This window comes from Carlito syrichta, unplaced genomic scaffold, assembly GCF_000164805.1.
Source record: "Carlito syrichta isolate Samal-C Ts95f unplaced genomic scaffold, Tarsius_syrichta-2.0.1 Scaffold305718, whole genome shotgun sequence".
Classification (NCBI taxonomy): Eukaryota; Metazoa; Chordata; class Mammalia; order Primates; family Tarsiidae; genus Carlito; species Carlito syrichta.
Window position 1 is genome coordinate 581124 of NW_007249814.1, and position 19483 is coordinate 600606.

The 19483-nt window shown below is 37.1% G+C and overlaps 1 protein-coding gene across 1 annotated transcript in view; it reads right to left on the reverse strand.

The window, feature by feature from the left end:
- KITLG (KIT ligand) overlaps positions 1–19483 on the reverse strand; it is a 169933-nt gene that overhangs the window by 1051 nt on the left and 149399 nt on the right. The window lies entirely within an intron of this gene.

Here is a 19483-nt window from a genome sequence, read left to right on the forward strand (position 1 = left end):
TCCACTCACCTCAGCCTCCCAAAGGTGCGGGATTACAGGCTGAGCCACTGAGCCCGACTACTGCTTGATTTTTTAAAAGAGATTTAGTTCAGCAAGTTCTCTGAGGCCCTGGGTGACTGAAACCTGCTTATTTGTGTGTCAAATAGTGAACGCGTTTTTAAATGTAATTTTGGAAGAAGTAAGATTTTCCTGGTGGTTTCACCTTCTTTTTGCTCTTGCAGATGAGAAGACCACTGTTCTCCTTCTCCTGAATCTTGGGCCCCTTGATCTGCACCAGCCATATCCTCACTGCACAGGATTCCTCCCTTGGGAATTTTTCTTTTTTCTCCTTTTCTTTCCTAACCCTATCTCTAATGATCTCCTAGTAAACTAATTTAAACTTATGTGTTAATGGCAATTCAAAGATAAATTATTATATTACATACATGTGCAAAATGATACATTTGCAAAGCCTTAACCCAGAGGAGTAACTTTCTTGTTCTGGAAATTTCAGTTGGAGTCAGAGAATTTCTCCAAGGGAGCCAAAAGAATGCCACATGAGCATGTGCTGTCTACACGAACCAGCCCCAGAGGTTGGCAGTCTGTCCGAGAGCTTTAAAACAAAAACTGGGAATTGAACGGAAAAACTTATTACTGTAGTGAATTCTTTAATAAGAAATAAAACTTTGGAAAAACGTTGGCTTAAGAAAGATTTTATAAGCCGGGCTCAGTGGCTCAGCATGTAATCCCGTGCCTTTGGGAGGCTGAGGTGAGTGGATTGCCTGAGCCCGTGGGTTCGAGACCCGCCTGGGCAACTTGATGAGACCTCATCTCCACAATAAATCAAAATATCAGCCGGATGTAGTAGCACATGCCTGTAATTCCGGCTACTCGGAAGGCTGAGGCGGAAGGATCACCGGAGCCCAGCAGGTCGAAGCTGCGGTGGCCGGGAGCGGTCACTGCACTCCAGTCTGGGCGACAGAGTGAGACTCCAGCTCAAAAAAAAAAAAGAAAGATTTTATAATAATGCAAAAAAAAAGCTAGGCTAGCCACTGTTAGTTTCCTAAACTCACTTAATTAACACAAAAGATAACCAGACTGGAAAAAAAGCAAATAACAAATCCAGTCTTCAGTGTTTCTAGGCCAAGCCACCAATGTCTGTAAACTGGAATGATTGAGATAATGAATCGGTCTCTCAGCTTCCAGTCTCACCAGTGTACACCTCCCTGTCTCAGTCTATTCTCAAAATCGCAGCCTGTGTTAGCTGTTCCCCTTAGAACTAAATCAAGACACACCTCTGATCTAAATCCTCCAGCACCTTTCTTGCTCTCTCTGAATGCAGGCCAAGGTTTTGGCAATGGCTGTAGCACTTCCCTTTGTTCTCCTCACTAGTCACTAACTTCTTTGTCCTCATCTGTCTCTCTTGTCATTCCAGCCACCCTGGCTTTCCTCTGCAGAAAACACCAGGCACACTCCCGCTTCCCATCCTTAGTTACTCTTTTGCTCAAGCACTGTCTTTTCAGTGAGGGGCCCATAATGACCCAATTTAAAATTCCAAAACGAGCTAGACTTGGCGGCTCAGTGTGTAACCCCAGCAATTTGGGAGGCTGAGGCGAATGGATTGCCTGAGTCTGCAGGTTTGAGACTAGCCTGGGCAACATGGCGAGCCCTCATATCTACAATACATCGAAAATTAGCCAGGCATTGTGGTGCATGCCTGTAGTTCCAGCTACTTGAAAGGCTGTGGTGGAAGGATCGCTGAAGCCTAGCAAGTTGACGCTGGGGTGGCCGTGAGTGTGCCACTGCACTCCAGCCTGGGCGACGGAGTGAGACTTCAACACACACACACACACACACACACACACACACACAATTCCAAAACCCCCATTGACCAAACTTCCCTTTCCAACACTTCATCCGCCTTCCTGCTTTCTTTTTTCTTTTTCTCCTCAGCGCCTTGTGGCAAATATCACAGGGTGTATATTTTACTCGTTTGACTTTTTTTGTTGGTTATTTGTTGTCTTCCTGTTGTGTTCCTCCATCCTCCTCACTAGAAGGCAAGTTCTGCGAGGACAGGAAGTTCTGCCTGTTTTTTTTTTAAATGTATTTTTCATGCTGTATCTGCAGTGCCTGGTACGTAGTCAATATTTGATTACTATTTGTAAAATGAATAATCTTCTCACTTGGCTATTCAGTCAGGACTTACAGTTACAAAATTCCAATATTACCTAATTCTAAATAATTTAAACTGAGAAATTATTTATTGAAATGAGACTGGAAGGCTGAGACACTAGACTCAGAAAATAATTATGGCCAGGCGCTGTGGTTCATGACTGTAATCTCAGCATTTTGGGAGGCCAAGGCAGGAGTTTGAGAGCAACATAGGCAGCACAATGAGACATTGTCTCTACAAAAAAAAAAAAAAAAAAAAAAATTAGCTAGGCATGGTGGCATGTGCCTGTAGTCCCAGCTACTCAAAAAGCTGAGGCAGGGTTGCCTGAGCCCGGGAGGTTGAGGCTGTTGTGAGCTGTGATCATGCTACTGCACTCTAGCCTGGGTGACGGCGTAAGACTCTGATGGAGGAAGGAAGGAAGAAAGAAGGAAGGACGGAAAGAAGGAAGGAGGGAGGGAAGAAGCAAAGAAGGAGTGAGGGAGGAGGAGAGAGAGAGAGAAAGACGGGAGGAGGGAGGGAGGAAAGGAAGGAAAGAAAGAAAAAGAAAGAAAACGAGGGAGGGAGGGAAAGAGAGAAAAAGAAAAAAAGAAAGAAAGGAAAAGAAAAACGAAAGAAAAGCAAGATGATTAGAGCAGAATGCAGTAGCTCACGCCTATAATCTCAGCTCTTTGGGATGCTGAGGCAGGAGGATTGCTTGAGGCCAAGAGTTCAAGATCAACAGGGGTTTCAGTGTGCCAGGTGGAACCTTCTAGGTCATGTGCTAATAATTCAGCTGTCCAGGGCAAAGGGAGACAATATGTAACCTCTGGCAACTGCCAAGTAGAAGGCCTTCTGCCAAAACTTATACAATGAAGGATTCGCCAACATATGAACGGATCTGAATTGTGGGCAGCCAAAAAACAAAACACTGAAGAAAACAAAAAGTTAAGGAAAAAAACCCAATTAATAATTTTTATTTTATTTTATTTTTCTCTACCTGTTATTTCTTAAATTTTCCCAGTGATCTGAATAGGCATATTAGCTTACTTAATGACTTTGGCCAGAGAAAATTAACACTAAACTATACTAAGGTAATAACAATTTTAGCCAGATCTCAATTTTTTCCTGTGAGGAAGCCTGTGATTTCTGGTCTACCAGGACTTATGCACTAGAATGAGAAATGGCTGAATTGAAAGGCCTTTAGTAACTTATCCTATTTCTTCAGGGTAAACTTTTAGGCAAAGGCTAATAGTACATCTTTTGTGTTTCACCAAATTCACACAATAAAATGAAGAGAGTCGATGAAAAGCAGATGGTCATCTGACTAAATCATTACTCATTGTACTCCCCACAGAGAAATAGTCAAGCATAATATGGAACAAGAATTCAAACTTATTGCGCAAGTACTTTTATTTATTTTTTGAGTTGGTGTCTCACTCTGTCGCCACGGCTGGAGTGCAGTGGCATGCTCACGGTCACCGCAGCCTCGACCTACTGGGCTCAGGTGATCCTTCCACCTCAGTCTTCCAATAGCTGGAACGACAGCACATGTCACCACTCCTGGCTAATTTTTTAAATTTATTGTTGAGATCTTGTCTTGCCAAGTTGCCCAGGCTGGTCTTGAAACTGTGGGCTCAGGCAATCCTCTCCCCTCGGTTTCCCAAAGTGCTGGGATTATAGGCATGAGTTACCTGGGATTACAGGCATGTGCCTGGCCCTGCACAAGTACTTTTATTTGGTATGAGATTGTCCCAAGATGGAAGCAGCAACCTTTCTTGTCCTGCAGGCCCCTTTGCAACATGATTTCTCTCCTACTTTCATCAGACTCTCCTTGAATCTGGGCTGACCCTGCGACCTGTCTGCACTCACAGAATATTGCGACTTTTCAGTTCAGCCTTTTAGATACTGTGCAGTTCCTTGTCTTGACCTGTGTTGGAAGCCAGCTACCAGGGAAGGAAGTCTGGGTTATCCACTTGGGGGAGTAACATGGAGAGAAAGGCCCTGAGGAATGAGCAGCCACATGAAAAAAATAATAAGGCATCCACCACACATTGTAGAAGAGGCCATCTTGGATGTTCCAGCCACAGTTGAGTCACCAGTGGAATTCAGTCATATGATTGACTCAGTGACATCTTGAGGAGTAGTAGAAGAACCCACTGTCTGAGCTTAGCCAACATGCAGAATTATAAGAGCTATAATACATTTTTGTATTCTTTTTATTTTTTTTTTGAGTTGGAATCTCACTCTGTCACCCAGACTGGAGTGCAGTAGCACGTTCCTGGCCACTGTAGCCTCGACCTGCTGGACTCCGGCGATCCTTCGGCCTCAGCCTTCCAAGTAGCTGGAACTACAGGCGCGCACTACCACGCCCGGCTAATTTTTTTGATTTATTGTAGAGGTGAGGTCTCGCCAAGTCGCCCAGATGGGTCTCGAACCAGCGGGCTCAGGCAATCCACTCACCTCAGCCTCCCAAAGCGCGGGATTATAGGCTGAGCCACCGAGCCTGGCTCATTTTTGCAGTCTTAAGCCAGTATGTTTTGGGATACTTGGCTATATAGCAATAAATAGCTAAAATATTTAGAATATAATTTTTTAAAAAACAACCCTTTATTGGGAATGGCATTAATTTTTTTATTGAAAAACAATTAGGAAATATCTACCTTCTTTTGGATTAAGGAGGAATTTAGTAGGTAAAAATTACCTGGTTCCAGGTGAACCAGACTCACCAATGTATCCCAAATTCCTTTTATCCCTACACGCATTCCCTCTCTTTTGCTCCAATATCTTGGATAGGGAAGAGATCACCTACTTCTCCCAAGGTCCCCAGAAACTTATCTGATTAATTGATCCTCCTCTGAAGTCTGAAGGTGTCTCCTAGCTCCTTTGATACATCAGTGCTCTGGTGGAAAAGGCACAGAGGAGTGCTCTCTGATGATGGATATATTTTGACTGATCTTAAGAGATATGGACTCCCTCTTGACTTCCATGCCTCCTTGTCCTTCCATTCCTCAACTCTGCAATGTAATCTTTTCGGTGTGTCATGTAGTAAGAATTTCATTCTGATTAGATGGGGTATGTGTGGCAACAGTAGGAGGTGGTGGATAAGAGATTTGGGTGTAAGTGATTGTACTATGTTGGAAGTATTTTTATTTTTATTTTTTAAATATTATGCTTTCTAGAAAATTTAACAAGAGGCTCAAATTTCAGTAATTTTTCAGATCGTCATTTCCATGTCTGTCTCTCTTGCAATCCATGTAATTTAGATGTCAAGCATTTAATTTAGACATAGTCAATATTATAATGAAATAATAGTTTTTTTTTCCAATTTATTTTGAGTTGCTTAAAAGATTTAGTCTCTGATGTTTTGCTATATTTCTTTCTTTTAAAATGTATTATTATTATTATTTTTACTTGTCAGTGAGTTGAAGCTCATTTCTTCCTTTCTTTCTTTTATTGTGGTTAAAACACTTAACATGAAGTCTCTCCTCTTTACTATATTTATCAAAGGAAGTTTTATGTCCATTGTTTCCAGGACTTTTCTGGTGTAACTATACTTTTAAAGGTCTTTGTTAAAGCTCCCATTAGTTGTGTTCAAGAGGTAAAGTTAAGCAGTTATACAGTTCAGTGAGACAACTTTTTAGAAACTGAACTTTGTTCTTTGAAGTGAGTTTTTGCTTATGTACAATTTGAAAAATACGTTAGAAATACTGTACTATATATAATATATGGTTCTTTCCCTAAAAGAGCTAACAATTTACTTAAAGGAGGACAACCCCAAACAAGATATGATGATTAAGAACAAGAAAGTACCTAGATTTCGACTCCATCCCACCATTTTAGGCAAGTATTAGTCAGTACCTCAGTTTCCTCCTCTGTAAAATGATGTATTACTAGTACATATGCCAAAAATAACCCATGTAGAGTACTTAGGGACATGCTTGATGTATAATAAACATTCATCTATGTGAACTGTTATTGCTGTAGATACTCTTATGCTCCTGAGAAGTGTATATCTCCTTGGTCCTATTGTTTTGGCTCAGTATTCTATATTTCAGTGTCCACATCTATGAAAAGGCATGTTTATATTGATACTCTTCAGTGCTAAAATTAAATTTTTTATATTCATTTTAGGGAAAAATAGAAAAAATTATGTGCTTAAATATTTGGTATTATTTGTGATCTTCATTATTAGAATAGCTGAAATTTAAAAGCCCTGTAAGCACAGAGATGCTTTCATTTCAAAAACTTTGCTTTCTCTCTTTAAAATACAAAACATTATTAAAAAAAAACTTAAAAATGGGAGGAATTAGAACTTATGTGCATTTAATTTATTTTATGTTATTAAACTTGAAGATCGTGAATTGAGTTCTAAATATATGGAGACCAATGATTGTACTGCTAGCTCAATGTAATGTAGTGACTTGTTTATTTAACTAGTGCTTTTTTTCTTGATTGAAACACCTATTATATTTCAACTTTATATTTTGAGAACATGAATGATATATTGTGTATTTCATTCTTTCTTCTACTGTTTTGTTTTATATTAGTTTATTAAATGAACTTGAAGTCATCAGCTATCGGTTAAATAAACAACTTAAAAGTTGAGCTATCAAAGCAGTTATATTTGACTAATAGCTTATTGGTAGAAGTTGGTCAGTGACAAGCTCAGCTTAAAGGAATAGCTATAAGTTTACACAGTTTATTAATTATATACCCCTAAGAAGATTTTGGGGTTTTTTTTTATCCTTGGTGATTTTTGTTGTTGTTGTTATTAATCCTGGTTCTATTAAATGAATAAGCATTTCCTCCCAGTGCCTGTTTTGTTATAAATGTGTTGTACTGAACAAAGGGTCATTGTTTAATAACCATTTGATAAAAAAGTTTTCATTTATTTTTTACCCACAATTGTTTGCTTTCAGGAGATGAATAATCCACCTTCTCTGATAATTGAGCACTTTGAGGAATGGGGAAAAGAAGATGGGTATTATTAGTTTTAACTTGTGTTCTAAATTTAACAGCAGTATGTCTCTGTTATAATTTATCACAGAAATTTTCAGAAAACAATTTGGCAAAATCACAGATTCATGAATAAACAACTCTTGTGTGCTCATAGCCCCAGAGGTTTGCAGCCAGGCATTCCAGTCAAAAGAAAAACAGACTGTCTTTGAAGTTTTTCTGCACTGGTAAGAAGCTACATCATATTTTACCACATAATTGATGTTTTTATCTCATGTTTTGAAAGAGATAAGCAAGAATTATAAAAATTATATATAATGAATTTAGATGATGTAAATTAAAAATTAGAAACTTTGCTTTAAAAAAATAAGAAAACCCCATAGTCCTTTACAAAAAAGTTAGCATAAAATAATTCATCTAAGTAGACTCAGTGCAAATCTTTGGGGGAAAATTAAAAAATTAGACTTTAATTCTAGAGTTATAAAATTTGTTTTTGTCCCAAGAGCCCCAGGGAAGCATTACATTCTCAAATTTTAAACTGTCAGCTACAAAAAATTTGCTTTAAATAGTCACAATAAGCCGGGCTCGGTGGCTCAGCCTGTAATCCCGCGCCTTTGGGAGGCTGGGGTGAGTGGATTGCCTGAGCCCGTGGGTTCGAGACCCTGGGCAGCGAGACCTCATCTCTACAAGAAATCAAAAAATCAGCCGGGCATGGTAGCACGCGCCTGTAATTCCGGCTACTCGGAAGGCTGAGGCGGAAGGATCGCCGGAGCCCAGCAGGTCGAGGCTGCGGTGGCCGGGAGCGGCCACTGCACTCCAGTCTGGGTGACAGAGTGAGACTCCAACTCAAAAAAAAAATAAATAGTCACAATAGTATTTTTATACATATTTGGATAACAAAATCTTATTTAAATATCTGTAATAACTAAAATTTAGACTTTCTTTAAGTGATGGAACAATAATTTTGAAATTTCTTCTGAGATTTATGATCAAAATAAGTTATGTTTCATAAAAGCATGATACACTATAAGAAGAAAGGAGACTTTAAAGTGTTTGAGTTACTCAGACTCTGTTCTCTAATTTCAGTTTTTAAAGATGTGTCTAATAACACCTTATCCATACTACGGTCTGAAAACAAACAGAAATATACTAATGTAACCACATTTTATCTATTTAGATTTTATATATGTGAATCCATGCTGGAACACTATTCATTAGGTAAAGACTTGAAAAAAATATATTAATTAAAATAGGGGAAAAGTAACTAATTATAAGAATTAAAACAAATCTTTTGAAAGTGCCTGGATTTTAATAGAAATAAAAGTAAAGGCATTTTCTAATTCCTTCAGCAAACAAAAAAGAAAATAATATTCAGATCAATATATGCTATTTAATATTCAGATCAATAAATGCAATTATACCCATTCTTGTTGACGAATGAAATTTTTGTACCAAGCTCTTTCTTAGGTTGTATTAATTTTCTGGGCTGCTCAAATGGCTTTTCTTATCCAAACTTCCTGAAACGTTTCTCCTACTTTGCTGGAGTAAAGTTCAGTCTATATCTCTTTTGAATGTACAGTAATATCCTTTATTTTGTCAGAAAAAAAATCAATAAATTCTAATTAGTTAAATCTGGGAGAAGTTGTTCTGAAAATGTAACCTTTCTGCTATGATGGAGAGCTAAGGCTGTAACACAAAAACAAAACAACTCCAGGTTAACTCAGTGGAAAACTGGGAACATCAGTGCAACAGTCAGCAATGTAATTTCATTATTTATGAAACATATTTCTAGAAAGATCACCACTATTGTGTAGAAGCCAGTAAATACAGCCAAGATCTACAAAGCATTTCTAACCATAGAGCTTTGCTCTAATCTAATCTCTAGAAAGACTCCAGGTTTCAATTCAATTCTGCAAATATTTGTTGAGCAAGAGTGTTCAATATTTGTTGTACAAGAGAACCCAGTACTCTGCCAAATGCTCTGCTTTGACAAAAATCTGAAATCTATATTTAACCTTGAGTAAAAGTTTTGACCAACCTGGGTCTCAATTTCTCCATCTGTAAAATGAAGAGATTGAATTAAATAATATCTAAGGTTTTACAATTCTGTAATTATGGGATTGGCTTGGACACAGTGAGGATAGAGGATCTTTTGCTTTTAACCCTTGCCTTTACCTCACTAATAGCATAGAAGTAGGCAAGTCACAGATCCCATTTGATGGAAGGTCTCTGAGCCATTAGAAGAAGGAAGAATGTGCTTGGAGAGGCAGGAGAGTACAATGTTGGAGCATGGGGGCCCAGAATGAGACTGCCTGCATTGGGACTGTATTCTCACCAGTCACATGATTTGGGACAGTTATTTCACTTCTTGGGGTTTCAGGTTTCTTATTTATAAAATGAGGATAATAATTGTATTTACTTTATAAGGTTGTTGTAAAGAGTAAATGGGTGAATGCAGAACAGTACCTAAGATAGAGTTGGTATTCAGTAGGATCAGCTAACAGAAATAGGTGTCAATGGCCCATTTCAAATCTAAGCCCTGATATTCACTAGGAATTGCTTAGTTGTTTTAATTACTAGTAACTATCTCAGAGGATTATGCATGAATTTATATATAAATACGTTTCTATATCTATATCTCATCAGAAGCAGGATCTGACACGTAAGCTAGTAAGTAGTGTGGCCGGGATTACATATAACCACTACTCTTGCTTCAGTAATCAATATGCAATAACTTAAACACTGATTAATGAGTTAAAAATGGACACATTGCACAGGAGTCTTCAGATAATGGATTTCATACATAACAGGTTTATACATTTAATTGTAGTGAGTTTCTGCAAAATAGATATTCAGAACAAGAATTTTACAACCTTTAAATAGCATACATATAATAAGCACCCAATAAATGTTAGTGTTTATTATGTTATTAAATCTTTTCTATAGAATTAAAGCAATCTTCCTTGATTTAATTAAAATATTAACTTCAACATGTAATAAAATCATATTTGATCATGGAATACATTTTTAAGTAATAAAATTAAAGAAGAAAGTTGTTTTCTTATAACACAGTTAAAACAATGTCACAAATATGGCAGGTAGCTTAAAGGAAAAGTAATAATTATAGCTTAATGCAAAGAATTCATTGAAATGAAAAACTATCTGTTTCAATCAAGTCCATTTAATCAATTAAATTCCCAGTACCATATAAAGGAATAACTGACAAATGCTTTGGCTGCTAAGATTCTAAGTACTCTTTGCAGAAGCTACTGCCTTTTAAAAAGGAGTTCCCTTTCACTTGACTAAAAGTCAAAGTTACAAGAGCATCAAAATCATTGTCCAAAGACACTGTTACCCATGAATTAACACTCAGTGTAATGAAAGAGGATGTGTGTCAAACTCCATTAGTAGGGCTTCAGAAAATGTAAATTAAACTAGGTTGAGAATTTATATATTCGGCAAAAAAAAAAAGAATCTACAGTTATTTTGTGAAATGATATCATAAGATTTCTGCGTGAAATAATTTGAATAACTAAATATGGTATGTCAGGTCAATAAAATTTTCAATTTGACTTTTAACTGGCATGTAATGATTGTGCATATTTATGGGGTACAGCCTGATATTTTGATACGTGTATACAATGATCAAATTAGGCTAATTAGCTTGTACATTACTTCAGACATTTGCATTTCTTGGTATTGGGAATATCTAAAATCCTCTCTTCTAGCTACTTGAAAACATGAAATAAATTATTGTTAACTATAGTCACAATACAGTGTAATAGAACTCATTTACAAATAATTTAACTATGTCCCAGACCAAGGCTCAGATAAAATTTATAGGAATATAAAAATATCCAATGCCCCACAAGGTAAAATTTACCATGTCTGGCATTCAGTAAAAGATTATCTATTACATGAAAACCATAATGTGGAGAAAAATCAATACAGGAACAGATCCAGAAATGATGCTGTTGATAAAATTATTAGGCAAGGACATTATGACTGACATTGTAACATGTTATATAAATATAGAATATTTCACATGTTTAAGAACCTAGAGAAAAGATTGAATATGTTAAGTTAGGTACATGGAAGATATTAAGAACACCCAGATTGAGGTTCTAAAAGATGTCTCGATGAAAAATATACATAATGGAATTAACATAAACTTAGACACTGCACAAAGATGAGCAACCCAAAGACATAACAATTAAAATTATCAAAAATTAAACAGAAGAAAAAAGACTGAAAACAAATGGAAAGAGCGTCAGAGACTTGTGGGGCAACTTCAAACAGCCAAACATATGTGAAATTGGGTTCCTCAGTGAAAGGAACAAGAGAGAAAATGAAAAATATTTAAAGAATCATAATCTAAAATTTTCAAATTTTGATGGAAACTGCAAACTGGTAGATCCAAGAAGCTCAATGCACCCTGAGTACAAGAAACAAGAAGAAAGCTATACCAAGGTCAACATAGTCAAATAGTTTAAAAGCAGTGATGAAAGGAAAATCTTCAAAGTGGCCTGAGAGGGTAAAATACGTTGTGTACAGAGGAAATAAAGATAGGAAGGACTACAGGCTTCTTGTTGGGAACAACGTGAACCAGAAGATAGTAGAGAAACAGCTGATTGAAAGAAAAGAGAAAGAAGTGACTGAAAGAAAAGAGAAGTCTTGCCAATGTAAAATCTATGCCCAGCAAAAATATATTTGTAAAAGGAAGGTAAAACGACTTCCAGAAACAGTAGAGTAACTTATTACCAGTAGGAATAACTTGTTACCAATAGGATGTCAAAGGAAGTTGTACAGGTAGAAGGAAAATAGCACCAGGTGGAAAGCTGTGCTTACACAAAGAATTTAAAAGCACAAGCCAGGCTCAGTGGCTCAGCCTGTAATCCCACGCCTTTGGGAGGCTGAGGTGAGTGGATTGCCTGAGCCCGCAGGTTCAAGACCCGCCTGGGCAGGTGAGACCTCATCTCTACAATAAAATCCAAAAATTACCCGGGCGTGGTAGCGCCTGCCTGTAATTCCGGCTACTCAGAAGGCTGAGGCGGAAGGATCGCTGGAGCCCAGCAGGTCGAGGCTGCGGTGGCTGGGAGCGGCCACTGCACTCCAGTCTTGGTGACAGAGTAAGACTCCAAGTCAAAACAAAAAAAATGAAAGAAAAGGAAAGCACAGAAGATGGTAAACAGACAGTAAAAATAAAAGGCATTTTTTCTTATTTCTAAAATATATTTTAAAAAGCTACTTGTTTAAAGTAAAAGTAGTAACAGCATATTGTGAGAGTTAAAACACATGCAGATGTATGATGAAAGTATGCTGTTGTAAGGTTCTTATGCTATATTTGAAATGGTATAATATTAATTGAAGGTAGACAATGATGAGTAAAAGATATACTCCATAAACCCTAAAACCACCACTGAGAAACAAAATAAAGCAGGGAATTCATACCTCATAAGACAGCAAATGAGATAAAATGGGGAAATAAAATATTATTATGGGTACAGCAATCATGAACTTTCATAGTCAAGAAACAGGTTTTCCAAAAATATATAACTTTTGTCTATTACTTAGCTCATGAGCCCAAGTTTTGCCATTTCAAGAAATGTTAGCCACATTCAGTTTAAAATGCATACTATTTTAAGTAAATTCAGTCAGGTGTCTTTTCCCTTTCCCCTTCTTGATGTGTCCCCGGATGTTATCCTGGAGGCATTGAATCAGTGAACCAGACCCTTGGATCTCATGCTAACTCTATGATTACTTATCTGCCATAGGCTGGTTCTTTAACTTTTAAATTTTTTGGTGCTTCTAGTTTCTCATATGTAAAATAAGGATATTAATAGCAGCTACTTTGAAGAATTATGTGGAAGATAATGTACAAAAGCTCTTAGAATAGTGCTTTTTGTTTATCAAGCCCTAAATGAATGGTACTTTTTACTACTCTATGATATTCTCTATCCTACTGTAGCCACACAGCTATAGATTTTGCCTTATGTCATTATTAGGTACCACCAGCTCAGTCAGTACTTCCACACTTACCTTGCAGATTTCAGACATATATTTGCCATATTTTTGGGCTGGAAGTCCAAGATTCAGTGGGACAGATGTCCAGTCCAGTCTCCTGGGCACTGGACTCCACTGTTGCTTCTCTACAATTGCTCTGTCAGAAACATACTCTTCCCAGGCCAAACTCTACAGAGCAAAACAGAAATTCTCTCTATGCTTCTCTGGGCCACCAGGACCTGACTTTCAAACCTGTATTTTTGATGGGAACTTTCTAAACTTCTTTATGGAAATTCAACTCTAAACAGTGAATTCTGAGATTGTGTTATAGACAACCTCTACACAGCAGTCAGTGCATGTGGCTAAAACATGCTGCCTACATGCCAGGGGATGTTGTAGGGGCAAGAAGAGTGTCAAGAAGTAACCTAGCCCTGTGGCCAAATATTATGTGCTCCCCAGTGGCAGCAGGTTTATTAATTGTTCATTTAACTTTTAATCCTCACCGGCAATAAATTAGTTATGAAATATTGGATCGTGATTGCCATTCACTGATGTGCCTGGACGCCACAGGGAAATGTTGCCTTTGATTGGAGCTGTTTGTTACCACACACATTGCAGAGATCTGGAAACATCTGGAAAGTCCCCAAGGTATGGTATTTACTAAGGAGTCCTTGGAAGTTGCAGCTGCCTCTTGAATTAATTTAGAAAAACTGAAGTGTGTAAGACAATAGGTTATCTATTGCACTCTGGCTTCATGGTGACCAACCTCCTGGGCCATTTCTGATCATTAGAGCTGGAAACATCTTCATGCAAGTTTCTTATAGTGATTGTCTCTCCTGCTAATCCAGAAGCCCTCTGAACTGTGGAACTCACACCTCAGCAATTCTCAAAAAGGCCTAGCAGGATCTTAAAGGAAGCTGTTACTGATTCCACCATCACTATATATGAGGAGACCATGCCAGACACTGCTCCAGGGACTCCCCAAGTATGATTCCATTTAATCCTCATAGCACACCCTAACCCTAACCCTACCCTAACCCTAATTGTTAGTCATTTGTTGTTTTCTTATTTTGTGGATAAAATAATAGAGGTTCCAAGGAGTTGTGAAATTTTTCAAAGCATACAGTATGGGACTCTGTTTCTCCCCAAATCTGTGTGACTCTCATGTCCTATTGCCAGTCACTACAATATAACATCTGCCTCACATAACTCCTCTAGGGGTGACTGTTTCTGAGCTTGTCTTCTTTTACTTTATCTACACACAAACCTTCTGGCAGTTAGACTGTCTTTGGAGGGCATTTGAATACAGGATAATAGAGACAAGATTTGTGCGTATTGGGATGGTAGAAGCAAATTGGCAACATTACTACATGTACAGTCCATTGCCTTAGAAATGTGAAGAACAGTCAGTCATAATTATTTTTTATACCTAGTGGAAATATTATCATTTTGGTTAAACTTTTATAGCTAGAAGTGAAAGGAGTTCAGAGGAAGTAATTTAAACACTCAACATTTTCATTTTTTTCATCATACAAAGTAGGAAGTTTGGGTTCATATTCATTCATTTTGGTCTGGGAATTCTAGGGTATGGTCTATGTTTTAGAACTGTTAGATTGCCTTCTGCTCCAAAGAGGCATGTGACTTCTGAACAAACCAAATGCTGAAGTAGGCAAAGTTTGTCTTCTAAAATCACTTCTCTTTTAGGAAACCCTTTCTTCTTTTTGCAGGTCCTTCTCGCTCTGACCTCCCCCATTCTGTCTCTCAGTGCTCTGCTCTAAGTGTCCAGGAGAAAATAAATCACTAACTTTTTCAGAAAAACTAGTCTGTATTAGGCCTCTTTGAGAATTTATAATTATCCTCAAAGGCAATAACTCAAAATAATAAATCTTTAGTGATACAGATGACTAATAGTGGTATTTCAATTGCTGTTGTTCCTGATTAAGGGAATTATTTTGGTGGTAGATTATACCACTTGAGGGGCAAATTGTACCACTAAATCAGTCACCTGCCCTCCCTTCTTACTGTAAAGATGGTACATGTGCAGTTTTCCATTAGTCATATGTGAAGCAATGGGCGATCCTAGATTTGATTCTGTACTAGTATAGAGGACAAAGAGTTGCTGTTAGTAGAGCAAAAGGAATGGAAACTTGCAAGATTTTTGTTTGTTTGTTTGTTAAGGGAGGGCTGCTGCTGACTGCACCACTTTCTCCCAGTACATGTCAGCTGAGTAGAATTTGGGCTGCCTGATATGAAGTCACATAGTCAACCAAGCAATCAATCAACTAATAGATAATGAGCTTCTGCAGTTTGTAAGGATCTGTGGCATATCGTACAAGAAACCCAAAACTGACTTATTTATTTGTTTAACTTTTTAAGACTAGTGAAGTGCAGTAGTGAGAAGGAGGGAAAGTAGAACAAGGAGTTTGATTTGTCACTGACTGTGAACCACCAGTTGAGATAACTCACTACCTACAGAAGAGCCAAAAAGCTGATTTACAAAGCAATGTCTCCGTTTTTAAATGGTATGTGGTAACTATCAAATGACGAATGTGCATAACACATGCTAAGGAGTCAGAAGAGAAAGCAATCTCTGTGGCTGATGTCCAGGAAGTTTGTTTTTTAGTAGCATTTTTCCCTATTGAGTAATATTGCAGAAAAATAGTAGAATATTTATTTATTTTTTATTTTTATTTTTTGAGTTGGAGTCTCACTCTGTCGCCCAGGTTGGAGTGCAGTGGCACGCTCAAGGCCACTACAGCCTCTACCTGCTGGGCTCAAGGGATCCTTCCTCCTCTGCCTTCCAAGTAACTGGAACTAAAGGCATGCACTACCACGTCTGGCTTATCTTTTAATTTATTTTTAGAGACAAAGTCTCACCAAGTTGCCCAGGCTGGTCCTGAATCCCTGATCTCAGCAAATTTTTAAATTGAATACTTTCTTTGTGCCAAGCACTGAGTTAAATTCTGTATGCAGAATACTTAGATGAGTGAGTGGTGAGTGAGTGGCACGTGGTAAATGCTCCAGAAGTCCTGTTTATTGTTCTTAATATTGTGTTCAACCCTTCATACCCTTTCAATAGAAACTATCATTTCTCTCATATTACAGTTGAGAAAACAGAAGAACATCAAGGTTACATAATGTCTACAAGATAGTAAGCATGAACACAAACACTGACTTCAGAGACAATAGATTGATAAGTAAAGGTAGAAGTTGGGGGAGGGAGACTAGATTCAAGGATCAGCAGCGACAGGGGAATGGAAGTGATAAAGTTTCAGTTTTGTTAAGGGGAAGATCTCAGAAAGTTAGGATACAGGGCCTAGAACAAAGAGTGATGGGAAGTATGACTGGAAAAATAGCTTAGAATGAATTATGATGACTTTGAATATAGGTTGGGAAGGATGTTTTTAGAATTCCAGTTTTCTTATACATACTGAAGAGTCAATGGATTCTACACACACACACACACACACACACACACACACACACACACACACACACACACACACGCTTACATGAAGGAGAAGAAATGTTTATGAAGATTAAGCTGGGAATATTATAAGGGCCAACTTGTTCATTAAGCATAGCAGGCACAGTGTCTAGAGCCCACAGTAAATTTAAAGGCTCACAAAAGTATTTTAATTCAGGAAAACAAAATAAATATAACAATAATGAATACATAATAATGAGTATAGTTTAGATTATAGTCATCTTTATACCAACATAGTCATAAATATGGCTTTTAATATAATTTTTAAATAACAGGGCAAAAGTGCCTGAGGTCACACTGCAGTTCTAGGTTTTGTGCTGAATCATCTGGACGGAAGTATGATGAAGCACAAATAAAAAAGTTAGGGAACTATGAAAATCCTTCTGTACACAGGTTTTGACTAAGTTTGTGTCCATGACAATTAAAAAAAAATACATTGCAAATAAAAAGCTGAGAAAAGTTGATAAATGCCTCTGTATAAGTGGGTGTGTAGTGGAGTATGAGAGTATGTGTTTCAGCTGGGTGTATACAATGTAAGTTTTCTGACTCAAGATAGCGGGCAACTATATGCATTTAATTTCTTTGTGTTCTAACATCTCTTGAAATAATAGAAGAGATATATTTTTCAAAATCTGTAATAATGCTGAAAAAGTGAAAGTCTGAAGCAGTGGACTAGAGAAAGTTTGGAGATCTTGCTGATAAAAAAAAAAAATCAAAGCTGAGAAATCCGAAATAAGCACAGAGGAGAGTTGCAGAATTCAAGTCAGACTAAAGTAGTCTAGGAATAGAAACTCACCATAAGGTGGCTAGTGTAATAATTCATTTAAAGGATTGTGAAACAACCAGATCAGTTCTATATAGGGCTTGGCTGAAGTGTTTGCCTCCAGGATATAAACCTAATAATAACAGCTTTCAAAACAAAGTGAAAACTCTGCTGGGCCAAGACAGTTGGTAAAATCTCAACATGATCTTGATGTTGAAAACAAAATGATTCAGAGCCCGGATGACTTTAAACCCACACAGACATAGAATAAGGATGGGAAGGGTTAAGTAGCTCAATGCAGCAGTGAAATACACTGTAGTGTTCTATATATTTTCATATTTTGGCATTTGAAAGGGGTCTTGCCTTCCTTGTCAGTTTTCCACACAAGAACCCATTAACCAGCATAACCTTTCCCTTTCAACTTCAAAGTCTAATCAGATTTCCCATTATTTAGGAAGATGAGTTGGTGAGAAATCAGATATATAAAACTTCTAAGAAAACAAAACCAATACTAATTACTTATGGTAATCATTCCAGTACTTCATTTACAAATCTATAAAAGCAAAATAATTTAGGAAATGGCAACATAATCAAAGATAATTCAATAGCACAGCTGACCTATAGAAAATTTAAACATTTCAGTTCAATCTTAGAAAGATTAAAGAAGCTATAAAGGCCATAAATCAAGTACAAACTGCCTGGAAAAAAAGGTTCAATCAGAGAATAAAAAGAGATTTTAGAAAATAAAATATGACTGCAAAAATAAACACACACACACACACACACACACACACACACACACACACACATACACACATACATATACATATTGGCCAAAGAATGCACTGATAGAGCTGAAGGTCACATTAATGACATGGAGAATAAAGTCCAGAACCTAGAGAAGACAAAGAGATAGAAAACATTAAAGGCAAATAAGTTAAGAACAATGGAGAATAGCGCCAGAAAACTCAGTATGCATCAAAAAGAATGGAAAGAAAGAGCAAAGAATAAAACAGAGAGGTAGATATAATAACTAAAGAAAGAAAAATTTCCTGAACTGAAGAAAGATCCAATTGTTCAGATGGAATGTCTTTGATGTACTCAGCAGAAATAAGAAAACATAGCCAGGTCGGTGGCTCAGCCTGTAATCCCGTGCCTTTGGGAGGCTGAGGTGAGTGGATTGCCTGAGCCCAAGGGTTCAAGACCCGCCTGGGCAACTTGGCGAGATCTCATCTCTACAATAAATAAAAAATTAGCTGGGCTATGTGTAAGGATCGCTAGAACCCAGCAGGTTGAGGCTGCGGTGGCCAGGAGCGGCCACTGCACTCCAGTCTGGGCGACAGAGTGAGACTACAACTCAAAAAAAAAAAAAAAAAAGAAAGAAGAAAACATGTGCATATTCAGACACATCCTGATGAAATTTTTGAATTCCGTTTTCGCAGTAAAAGAAGCATAGCACGTAACTAATATTCAGACTGATATGTGACTTCTCAGCCTTCAAAACAATTGCTAGAAGAAATTCAGCAATGTTCTCAATATCCTGAAGAAAATATAATTTGTAATTATTGTTCTGCAAATATTTGGGAAATATAAAGATTTTATTGAAAATGAAACATCACAGATTATTCATGTGCATTTTTAAGAAAAAATTATGCAAGGTATATTTCATAAGTTTACAGTTAATTTAAGAAAGAAGACATGGTACATATTAAAGCATAAGAATAATAATTGATTGATTATATTGTTAAACCTAAGCAATTATTGACAATTTGAAAATAAATTTCAGTATAGTTTATTACAAAAATAATTTTTTAAAAATAAGAAAATTACATAAAATAAGTGAATAAGTTTAACTATAATGACTACAAAAGTAATATGTGGAATTGTGGGGTGTGATTTATTTAGTAAGGAAAAAAATTTTCTGTAAGCCTGAAATTATTCTAGAAATAAAAAAAATACATGAGAGATGGAAGAAAAGGCCAAATAAAGACATGTTAGTGGTGTTTCCATTTCAAAGGGTGAAAAATAGATACTGATTATGTCTCCATATTCACTGAAAAGCCAGGTTTGTACATGTATCTCAGGAATTTAAGACCTATGATGAAAAGAATTGGGATTCATTTAGAACTTCTAAACCACGAAA